Below are 12827 nucleotides of genomic sequence, written 5' to 3'. Positions count from 1 at the left end.
GAATGTAATCCCATGATGACTCTTGGTACAAATATAATTGAAAACTGTCTGTCCAAGGTTATTGTCTTGTTGTAACAGGTGGCTGAGACTGCTGGTTCCGGAGAACAAAGAGTCCTGCATAAGGATATCCGAGCCCTGATGCAAAGGCAACAGGTAGAACTCTCTGGTGGAGAGATTGGCAGCGTCAGAGTGAGTGATGCTTTTCCCATTGTAATACCCCCCAGATGTGAAATGTTGGTTTGGTGTCGGGCAGCCATAGGGCTCAGAGGGCAGGATTACCAGGCATTGGTAAAGCCAGTATATTCAGATAGCAGGCCCACTGTCCTGACAGCCAGAGGGGTGGTTGATGTACGAAAGGGGAGAGTACCTGTACGCCTTCTGAATTGTGGGGAGGAGGAAGCCACAATACCTCGGTGCGCCACAGTTGCTAAACTGCTCACTGTTAATAACAACTCATTGCAGGCAGCAGAGCCTTTGGTCTCATCCAATCCGGTGGAGGACAATGGCCCTGTGAAGCAGCTAGAAGAGTGGTGCCAGCAACTGCAGGTGGGAACTGACTCTACACCTTCATACCAGAGAAATGGGGTTTACAGAGTGACACAAGAGTATGAGCGGGTATTCAGCAAACACCCACTAGATTTTGGGCAGGCAAAAGGGGTCCAACATCATATCCCCACTGGAGACCATCCACCCATAAAGGAGAGGTACAAACCTATACTCCCAACACAGTACCAATGTGCTAAGAGTATGTTGAAAGAGATGAAGGAAGCTTGGGTCATTAGGGAAAGTTGTAGCCCATGGGCAGCTCCAATAGTGTTTGTAAAGAAAAAGGATGGTACTATGAGAATGTGTGTTGATTACAGGAAAATTAACAGTATCACACATAAAGATGCCTACCCATCGCCTAGAATTGAAGAGTCATTAGCTGCACTTAAAACTGCTAACTACTTTTCCACCTTGGATCTCACCAGTGGGTATTGGCAGGTTCCCGTGGCAGAGGCAGACAAGGAGAAAACCGCATTTACCACTCCAATGGGTCTCTGTGAGTTCAATTATATGCCATTTGGGCTCTGCACTGCTCCAGGAACCTTTCAACGGCTGATGGAGTGTTGCCTGGGACACATGAACTTTGAAACTGTCCTGTTGTACCTGGATGATGTCATTGTTTTCTCCAAGACCTATGAAGAGCATCTGGAACACCTGGCCGAAGTGTTTGAAGCTTTGTCCAATTTTGGCGTGAAAGTGAAGCCTTCAAAATGCCACCTCCTGAAGCCTAAGGTACAGTACCTCGGTCATGTGATCAGTGCAGAAGGTGTGGCACCAGATCCTGACAAGGTCACGGTCATCCGGGACTGGACGAAGCCCAGCAACCTCCATGAGGTACGCCAATTCTTTGGACAGGTAGGCTACTACCAGAGATTCATCAAAGGTTTTACTGAAATAGCCACCCCGATGCAAAACCTTCTGGTGGGGCAGTCCAAGAAAGGCAAGCAGAAGAATTCCACATTTGAATGGACTGAAGCGTCGAAGAGGTCTTTCACCAGATTGAAGATGGCTCTCACAGGTGACGAAGTTCTGGCCTACCCAGATTATGATAAACTCTTTGTGCTGTACACGGATGCCAGCAACGTGGGATTAGGAGCAGTACTGTCGCAGGTACAGAATGGAAAAGAGAGAGTGATCTCCTACACCAGCAGGAAGCTGCATCCCACTGAGAGGAACCCTGATAATTACAGTTCTTTTAAGCTGGAGTTCCTTGCCATAGTCTGGGCTGTCACCGAAAGGTTCAGGCATTACCTAGCTTCTGCCAAATTTACAATCTTCATGGACAACAACCCGTTGACCCACTTGGACACTGCCAAGCTAGGAGCACTGGAGCAGTGATGGATGGCTCGGTTATCCAATTATGAGTTTACCATCAAGTACCGGGCAGGGCACAAGAATGCCAATGCTGATGCGCTATCCAGGATGTCTAGTCTGCCAGATGCAGGAGAAGACCCTGAGGCTCTGGAAGAAGTAGAATTGCCTCACTTCCACCAGCCACTGGCAGCCCAACGTGCTCAAGGAGTAAGAAACAGGCGGCCTGGCTTGAATCAAGACACTCTGAATCCGTTGCCCCATCATGATTGGGCAGAAGCTCAAGATAATGACCCTGCAGTCCACCTGGTGAAAGAGCTGCTGACACAAGGTGACTCACGCCCAGAGTTGAATGCTCCTGAAGAAACTCATCAGTTGTGGAAGGAAAGAGGTCGGCTGTTCATTTATGAAGGGAAGCTGTGTCAGAGGAGTATCAATGCCGCACACATGAGCTGGTCTGGCAGGTGGTGGTCCCAAAGAGAGATGCATCAATGGTCCTAGGAGCATACCACAATGGAGCTGGACACTTTGGTTGGAAGAAGTTGGAAACATTGCTCCGAGAGAGGTTCTACTGGACTGGCATGCGGAAGGTCATTGAGAGGTGGTGCTGGGAGTGTGGACAGTGTAACCTGCGCAGAAAGGATCGAGATAGAAAGAGAGCTCCCTTACAGCCAATCATAACCAAACAGCCCCTGGAGTTGGTAGCCCTGGACCATGTGAAGCTGGTTCCAAGCCGGCCAGGCTACCTCTATGCCCTTACCATTGTGGACCACTATTCAAGATTCCTGGTGGTTGTGCCCATCAAAGATCTAACGGCCAGGACAGCGGCTAGAGCCTTCCAACAGCACTTCTGTAGGCCACATGGGTATCCTGAAAGAGTACTCACAGATCAAGGTCCAGCTTTCGAGGCAGAAGTGTTCCATGAGTTCTGCAACTTGTATGGTTGTAAGAAGATCCGGACAACACCTTATCACCCACAGACCAACGGCATGTGCAAGAAGATGAACCAGGTAGTGATTGATTTACTGAAGACATTGCCCTTGGAGGAGAGAAAAAAGTTACCCGATCTTGTAGATCTCTACAACCATATCCCAGTGAACTCTACCAACTGTACTCCAGTGTACCTGATGAGAGCAAGGCCTGGTAAGCTGCCTATTGACTTGGACATGGGAGTCCTGACGCCTGAAGTAACGTCACCAGATGCTGACTGGGACAAGGAGAGGCAGCAGCAGTACAGAAGGATACAGGAGTGTGTGGAAAAGAGTCTGGCTCAGGCAAGGCAGAAGCAGGAGAGACTTTATAACCAAAATGCACCTGCTGTTCCCTTTTCACTGGGAGAGCAAGTTCTCAAGAGAAAAAGAAGACTGCATAAGCTGGATGATCAATGGGAAGAGGAGCCCTATACAATTCTGCCCTCGAACTTTGATAATGCCAGAGTATGCCTTGTTAGCAAAGATGGAGGAGAGACCTCAGCAGAGGTATCCAGGGATCACTTGAAGTTATGCCCTGACCAGTTGAAAGAAAAAGAGGGAGGATCGGATAACATCCCACCTACAGAGGAAGAAAAGACAGTCAGTACCGTGCTGGGAGAGTTCCCTGCGAATTGTACTAGAGTTAATGATGCAATTGTGGTGCCGGTGTTGTTATTTCCCCAAGTAGAACCACAGGAGAATAGGACTCAAGAAGACCTTGAAGATCGAGAAAATCAGGCAACAGAGCCCACACCAGCAGTGGAGCCAGAGAACCCTCGCCCTGCCAGTGGTGAACCTGTTATGCCCATGGTGAGTCCAAGAGTTACTAGACAATCTAGAATTCCTGTGCCATGTGGAACACCCAGTAGTGTATCCAGTACATTACCCACTGCACCAGTCTTACGCAGATCTACCCGCACCACACAAGGCATACTACCAGTTAGATATCGTATATAAAGTAATGTAATTGTTGAAATTGTGTAAATATGTAACTGTTTTTCAAGTTTTGTACCTACAGGTGACCTGTAAGAGTTCTCTTTGGTTTCTTTTATGGACACTGAACCACAGGACTTGTGTGTGGTCAAAAAAAAACTTTTACCATTTGCCCAGGGATGGACCATGGACATTGATGCTGGACTTATCATCATAGGACCATTTTTGAGCTCTTAGTTTTTGTACATTTTTCTCTTTTTCAAATCTTGTACAATTATTGTTGTTTAAATGTTTATATGTTGTTTTTCATGTTTTTGTTCAGCCCAGGAGTGCTGACTTTCACTAGGGGGGAATGTGGCGCCCCCAGGGGTATGGTCGCCACACTGGCTTTGCCTTCCTCCAGGGGAGGGTAATGCCAGGCTTGGAAACAGTGATGGGTCTCTCCAGCAGTTAACCTAATGCATGCAACACAGTTCCACTCCGGGCCACCAGGGGGAAATCTGAACCAGGATTCTGGAAAGGGGTGTCCTCTGAGGGCCAGGAGGAAAAGAGATCAGATAGTCTGCGGAGGGTGAAGTGTGCGGACGGGAGGTGCGAAGCTGAGAGGTTGAGCTGCAGAAGGCGAGCTCCCTCAGCTTCAGAGCGCACAGAACTGGAGCCTGGTCTCCACGGTGGTGCGGATATTGATGGTCCTACCACAGATACCAGAGGAGTAGGAGGCTGTAAATGCCCTGCTCCCCGCAAAGACTTGGGACAGAAAAGCAATTGACTAGTGAGCCAGGACTCAGGAGAGGAGTCCCCGAGAGAGGCTACAGCTGTCTGTCATACAAGTAAAGTTCTAGGAACATCTGAGGAGAGGCATTTCAGAGTAACTAACTACTGGAGTGCTTCACACTACAAAGCTCTAGGAAGGAGACTGCACAGCCCTTCTGCTGAGAGAGAATCCTGATCTGCTTCCAGGCTAACCTGCTCCAATACCATCTGTAATCAGGACTCTGGACTGCATATACTCAGTAAAGGTACAGAAACTACAACCGCTGTGTCTCGTCTGTTCCCTATGCTTTCGGCACTGCTACATCCCCGTGCCAGCTACATCTACACTGCCCTGGGACTACAGCTCCACCTGTGGGGAGCTTTACCATCTAAGCTGCACATACCATCAGTCCCAGCGGATGTCATGTCGGACACTGTTCACACCAGGGTGTCCGGCAGACAGCGGTAATACCCTGTTGGGTATTCTGTTCCAGTCGGGATTGGGTTAACCAGGTTGTCATGCTGGCTGAGGGCTGGGCCACGCCCTTGGTCTTTAAATAGTTCGTCCTGACTATGGGCGTCACTGACTATAGCTTTAGCCTAGTGCTAGCAATACCGGTCAGCAGTGGTGGTGTTGGAGTGTCTGATATCTGGTGCAGTATATCCCTCAGTGGTTCTTTCTCCAATCTGTTATATATATATTTGGTTGCCCTTGCACATTATTGTATTCCCTTGTGTATTAACTGTGTGGTGTTTTTTTTACCCCTGTCCATACGTATTTGTGGGGTCTGGTGTCTGGTCCCCTCACTGGGTGGAGGGAGGTGGGTTCAGCTTAGGGCTGGACAGGAGACAGGGACAGGGTGGAGGATCAGGCAGGCACACCTTCAGTGTAAACCCTGGGTAGAGGGACAGACAGGGTTCCCCTAGTCTGAGGGACATCGCAGGGGTCCCAGGGTTTTTGCCTAAAGTAACCTAGGCATACCATGACATTATAGTCGGCCCAAATAATAAAGTGAGAGAAAAAAAAAAAAAAAGGTAGGGAATATAGGGTTACTTACTATGGATCCTATACTTTCCCTAACCAAGCAGCTGGAGGCTCTATCCATACAGGTCACTGAACTCAGGGGGGCGGTCCAGCAACAAGGCCTGTCAGCTCCTGCAGTACCTGCTGAGGCTGCAGCCAGGGCAGCTGAGCCCAAGTTTCCCCTTCCTGAACGATTTGCTGGTGATCGTGGTAAGTTCACGGTGTTTCGTGAATCATGCAAATTGTATTTCCGTATGCATCCACATTCCTCAGGTAATGAGGCTCAGCGCGTGGGCTTGGTGATTTCTTTGCTGAGTGGTGACCCACAGGCCTGGGCCTTTTCACTCCCTTCAGACTCACCGGCATTTGAATCTGTAGATTTTTTTTTCTCTGCTCTGGGTTTGATCTATGACGATCCGGATAGATTAAACTTAGCAGAGTCTAAGATACGCTCACTGCTACAGGGTGATCGACCAGCTGAGGATTACTGCACGGAATTCCGGCGCTGGGCGGTGGACACGCAGTGGAATGACCCTGCGCTTAGAAGTCAATTTTTGCATGGGGTTTCTAGAAGGGTTAAACAGACTCTCCTAATGTACGAGACTCCCGCCTCTCTGGAGGCTGCGATGGCACTTGTAGTACGCATAGACCGACGTCTCCGTCAGGGGGCGCTGGTTTCGTTGCCTCCGGGAGGTGGGGGAGTGGTCGGAGAGGTTGCCGCGGGTGAATCCGTGGAACCCATGCAGATCGCTGGTATAGCACAGTCACCGAGTAACAAGCCTAAACGTCCTTGGCACAGAAGGCAGGGGCTCTGTTTTTTTTGTGGCAAAGGAGGACATTTTATTAACGCTTGCCCCCTGGTACCTAAGAAGGGCGCGCCGGCGGAAAACTGATAGGCTCAGAGGGTTTGGAGGAGTCTAGTCTGAGCCTTTGTGTATCCTCCGTCATGGTTTCCCAGTGTATGCTCCCTGCTAGGGTGGTACTTGGGGGGCAAATGCTCTCTATTACAGTATTTATTGATAGTGGCTCAGCTGCCAATCTCATTGATGAGAGGTTCGCGCATACAGCGGGATTTCCGGTGGAGAAATTGCCGAACCCCATCCGGGTGGTTACCATCAATGCTTCCCCGTTGTCTCAAGGGGAGATCACAGAGTGTGTGTTGGATATACAACTCCACATCGGAGTATTACACTCAGAGCGGGTAACTTGTAAGGTGCTTAGTAACTTACCGGCTCAGATGGTTCTGGGCTTTCCATGGTTGTCAATGCATAATCCTGTTATTGATTGGAAGACCCAGGACATAATTCAGTGGAGCCGGGAGTGTCAGGAGAGGTGCCTGGCTACATTTATTTCCGCTTTGACCCCCAGTATCCCGGAGCCGTTGCTGGACTATGCGGATGTATTTTCTGAGAAGGGTTGTTCAGAACTACCACCGCATCGCCCCTATGACTGTGCTATTAGGTTGAAACCAGGGGCCAAGTTACCTAAAGCTAGAATGTTTAATATCTCAGGTCCCGAGAGGCTAGCTCTCAAGGAATACATTGTGGATAGCCTGAGCAAGGGTCATATTAGACCTTCCTCTTCTTCTTCTATGCCACTTATACCCGATTTATTCAACCAAGTGGTTGGTGCCAGGTGGTTCTCCAAACTGGACCTCAGGGGGGCATACAATCTTATAAGAGTCCGTCAGGGGGATGAGTGGAAGACGGCGTTCAATACCCCTGAGGGTCACTTTGAGAGTTTGGTAATGCCGTTTGGGTTGACTATGGCACCGGCGGTCTTTCAACACTTCATCAATGATGTCTTCTCTCAGCTGTTGGGGAGGTTCGTTATAATTTATCTTGACGACATTCTCATTTTCTCTCGCGACCATGATACACATATAGAGCATGTTAGACAGGTTCTGCAGTTGCTCAGAGAGAACAGGCTCTATGTCAAGCTTGAAAAATGTGTGTCTTTCGTACAGGAGCTACCGTTCTTGGGTTATATAATCTCCGCCTCAGGTTTTAAGATGGACACCGCAAAGGTGCAGGCGGTACTACATTGGGATCGGCCTGATAATCTTAAGGCGCTTCAGCGATTTCTTGGCTTCTCCAATTACTATAGGAAATTTATTAAGCACTTCTCTATGATTGCCAAACCACTGACTGACATGACTAAGAAGGGTACCGACTTTTCTGACTGGTCTGAGCCTGCGGTACAGGCGTTTGAATTCCTCAAGAATAGTTTTGTCTCAGCGCCCATTCTGGTGCAGCCCGATGTCTCCTTACCGTTTGTCGTGGAGGTGGATGCGTCGGAGGTTGGAGTGGGGGCTGTACTGTCACAGGGCCCTTCTTGGGCCAAGTTGCATCCGTGTGCCTTCTTCTCCAAGAAGCTGTCGCCTGCGGAGCGTAATTATGATATTGGCAACAGGGAATTATTGGCCATCAAATTGGCATTTGAGGAGTGGCGACACTTCTTGGAGGGGGCTGTTCATCAGATTACTGTGATAACCGACCATAAGAATTTGCTTTATTTAGAATCCTCCAGACAGGCTCGCTGGGCATTATTCTTCACCCGGTTCAACTTCATTGTTACCTATCAACCTGGGTCGAAGAATGTTAAGGCAGACGCTTTATCCAGGTGTTTTCCTGGTGGAGAGTTATGTGAAGAGCCGGTGCCTATTCGCCAAAAGGGTGTGGTGGTATCTGCCATCACGACAGAGATTGAGGCAGAGATTGCGGAGGCTCAGGAGGTGGTACCGCCGGGGTTGCCTGCTAATAAATCTTTTGTGCCGCTACATCTACGCTCTAGAGTGTTGGGCGAACATCACGACACGGTACTGGCAGGTCATCCAGGGGTTAAGAGCACTCTGGAACTGGTATCGCGTCGTTTTTGGTGGCCTAAAATCCGGCAGGATGTGGCCTCATATGTGGCTGCCTGTACCAGGTGCGCACGGGCTAAGACTCCTCGTTCCCATCCCGCTGGTAGCTTGCAGCCTCTCGGGGTGCCCAGTAAGCCATGGACTGAGATTTCCATGGATTTTATTACTGACTTGCCCGCCTCGGCAGGGAACTCGGTCATTTTGGTAATTGTTGATAGGTTCTCCAAAATGTCACATTTCGTTGCTTTACCGTCTTTGCCCAATGCTAAGACTCTTGCTCAGATATTTATTCGCGAGGTGGTCAGACTTCATGGTGTCCCGTCTGACATTGTGTCTGATCGAGGTACGCAGTTTGTGGCAAAGTTTTGGAGAGCTTTTTGTTCTCGCCTTGGAATCAAATTATCTCATTCATCGGCTTTCCACCCTCAGTCGAATGGACAGACTTAGCAGATGAACCAAAACCTGGAGCAATACTTGCGCTGCTTTATTTCCGACAATCAGGAAGAGTGGTCAGCGTTTCTTCCTCTGGCAGAATTCGCAATAAACAACCATTGCCAGGAATCGTCTGGGGAATCTCCTTTTTTTTGTGTGTATGGTCAACATCCTCAATTTTGCACCTTGCGTCAGGGGTGCTCAGTTGACGTCCCTGAGGAGGACCAGTTGGGAGCTCAATTGTCATCTGTTTGGAGGAGAGTCAAGCAGCGCTTGTTGAAGGTGGGTTCCAGGTACAAACGGGTGGCTGACTGCAGACGTGTGCCAGGTCCGGACCTGTGTGTGGGTGATTGGGTGTGGTTATCTACTAGGAACATTAAGCTCAAGATACCGTCACTTAACTTGGGTCCCAGGTTCATTGGCCCATTTAGAATCTCCGCAGTGATCAACCCCGTGGCATTTCGTTTGGAGTTGCCGGCTGTGTATAAGATTCATAATGTATTTCACAAAGCATTGCTAAAGAAGGTCGTGGGTTTGGTGGATGGTTCCCCCGGGCCACCACCTCCCGTCTTGGTGGATGGCGCGTTGGAATTTGAGGTGTCCAAAGTGGTGGACTCTAGGGTTGTGCGTCGCACTCTACAGTACCTGGTCCACTGGCGTGGCTATGGTCCTGAGGAGAGGACATGGGTGCCGGCCTCTGACATTCATGCTGATCGACTGGTTACTATGTTCCATCGTCGCCATCCGGACAAGCCAGGTCCTCGACATGGTGAGGTTCCGGAGGTCCCTCGTAGAAGGCGGGGTACTGTCATGTCGGACACTGTTCACACCAGGGTGTCCGGCAGACAGCGGTAATACCCTGTTGGGTATTCTGTTCCAGTCGGGATTGGGTTAACCAGGTTGTCATGCTGGCTGAGGGCTGGGCCACGCCCTTGGTCTTTAAATAGTTCGTCCTGACTATGGGCGTCGCCGACTATAGCTTTAGCCTAGTGCTAGCAATACCGGCCAGCAGTGGTGGTGTTGGAGTGTCTGATATCTGGTGCAGTATATCCCTCAGTGGTTCTTTCTCCAATCTGTTATATATATATATTTGGTTGCCCTTGCACATTATTGTATTCCCTTGTGTATTAACTGTGTGGTGTTTTTTTTACCCCTGTCCATACGTATTTGTGGGGTCTGGTGTCTGGTCCCCTCACTGGGTGGAGGGAGGTGGGTTCAGCTTAGGGCTGGACAGGAGACAGGGACAGGGTGGAGGCTCAGGCAGGCACACCTTCAGTGTAAACCCTGGGTAGAGGGACAGACAGGGTTCCCCTAGTCTGAGGGACATCGCAGGGGTCCCGGGGTTTTTGCCTAAAGTAACCTAGGCATACCATGACAGCGGATCTGTATGCAGCGTTGGCCTAACACTATATTTGTCAAACACCACGGGTGGCATCACAAACTACTCTACCATTAACTACATCTCCCCATTGCTTGGGCGCCCAGGGCCACAGACCGGGTCACCGCTGCTGTGACACATCCCCCTGACATCGGCCCGGTACCGAGTACCCCACAGCCCTGGGAGGGCGACCCAAACCTCTATCACTTCCAACCTTGCCTTGTTAGAGGAACCACCGGGAGACTTCTTGCAAACCCCCCCCATGCCTTACCATATGCTGACCACGTTGCCGGAGCCACCGACGCCCTGAGCAATGGCATTAAGTGACTTCCGGAATTTTCCACCGGTATCCTGGACACTGAATTTCTTGTAGCCTATCCGATGGGCAAGATCTTGAAATTTCTGAAAGTCAAAACTTAAAAAGGGGCATAAGCAATAGCATTTTTACTACTTGGTACATGCCGAGATCGGAACCAGATATTAAAATGCCAGCACCTCAATACCAGGAAACAAATCAACTTTTTGACAGGAGTAGAAGATGACGACAAATGATCTAATGTCTGATCCACTCTTTCATTGTCAGACCAAAAGTGAACGCGTGAATTGACCAGCTGATCACCCCAACTCCACACTGCCACCACCAAAAGGAAAAACTCAAGAAAAGTAAAGTTCTTTGTTCAACCATTTTGAAACCAATTAAGCAGCCAATGTCCTGCACACACTGATCCCACAGGATGAACCAAAACCGACAGACCCGGCAGAGTCTAAAATAATGAAATATGCTAACTCGCCCTTTCTTCCCTTTGAAAGGCAGTGCTATCATTATAATTCAACAAAAAAACTCCACACTTGCAGATCTTCATTCAAAGGAAGATCAAGCCGCATCATATGATGAGGAGCTTGGCACCCTGCGTGGCAATTGCCAGCCGGTGAGAAAAAATTCCTGCCCATAGGCATAACACGTCACGCAAATGCCAATAAAACTAGCAGGGATTGCATTTGTATACAGTGTCACTTTTTTTTTTTTTTATAGAAATGAAAACATCAATCAAACCTAACAAATTGTCAATAAGTCATGGGGCAAACAGAACACCATAATAACCGAATCAATCTTAATGCCAAGAAAAACAAAGGCGAGTAGACGGACAAACCTCTTCTCCGATAACGGTACCCCAAATACTTTCATTAACTCCCGGAAACTGTCCCAAATTTTTTTTTTGCAAATCTCTGACTCTGCTGGCCCTACAAAAAAGGAAATCGTCCCAATAGTGAGTCACCCATCGCGATCCTTGTTTCCCATATTAACCACCATTCGAGGAAACTACTAATAATTCAAAATATCTGCATAAATGACACAACCCATGGATGGCAAGTGTCATAATAATAGATACATCCAAAAAGCAACCTAGCAACTGATAATTATCAAGAGAAAATGAAAGAAGACGAAAAACAAGCAATATCCGATTTTGCCAGCAATGCACCATGGACGCAACAGCCTAACTGCCTGATCAAAAGAAGCATAGCCACTGAAGCCCCTTTTGCACTAATGCCATAATTCACCAAGCGACCCTATGGGTGCGACAAGTGATGTATCAGTCTGAACTCACCAGTTTTTTTTTTTAATTAATGACACCTAACAGGGATACCCTGAGGTTGAAAAAAGGTGGAGAAGAAAAAGGCCCATCATGTGACCTATAGAGACTTCCTTTTCAATTTTATTTGGCAAAACTAACGGGAGCTCCTTAGCCGATTTTAAATATCAGGAAAAAAAAAAAAAACTAGCTTTTGGAAAATTTAAACAGTATGAAGCAACCATATGTGAACCCCACTCGCAACTCAGCTGCCGCCACTTTATTGTGGTATTTGCTATCCACCGCTCCATCGCAGTGATACTCAGCAGGGTCCTTGCTCTCATGCTGGGGGTTTTGCCTCATGATCATAGCCTTTTAGGGAGGGCAGGAACATTTTGCCGCTACTTGCAAAATGCCGCAAAACGAGCATTACTACTTATACTTGCATGATCCCTAGTATCTGCAGTGGCAATCATTGAACACACCGCTGCCTGTCCACCGAGCCTTGCTCTGACTAGGGGGAACAGCCGATATCCCAGCAGGTGCTGGACGCGACTGGCCTGCTCCAACAGAGGAAGCCAGCAATGCTCCTTGCTGCTGTGAGAAAAAAACCTAGGGATGGAGAGACACACGCAGAGGTTGAATTAACAACCAGGTCTGCACTGCAGCCCTCAGCAATGACAAATTAAAAAGATACATCATTATTCCTGATGCTGGTGAAGTATTAAATAATGCAGCTGGCACCAGAGGTGTCAAATAAACTAAAGAGAGTTAGGTAGCTGATATACCTGGGAAATAGGAAAGAAACAAACTAATATAGTCAGGTGGGGGTTAACTATGGAAAGTAGATTATCTGTAGCCACCATGTCCACTAACAAAAACGCTCCCCACTAGTCTGAGGTAAAATTACTGGCTGCTGAATAGCAGCAATACTACTCCCGGCATAATCCAATGAGGGTGAACTGGCGCTATGTATGCCTCCCATATGACACAACTGAGGGTGGTTTCACATTTGCGTTTAAGGCCGCAGCGCCGACCTGCGCAC

This window comes from Dendrobates tinctorius, unplaced genomic scaffold (assembly GCF_039654945.1).
Source record: "Dendrobates tinctorius isolate UK_male_01 unplaced genomic scaffold, ASM3965494v1 ptg000113l, whole genome shotgun sequence".
Lineage (NCBI taxonomy): Eukaryota > Metazoa > Chordata > Amphibia > Anura > Dendrobatidae > Dendrobates > Dendrobates tinctorius.
This window is presented reverse-complemented; position numbering follows the sequence as displayed.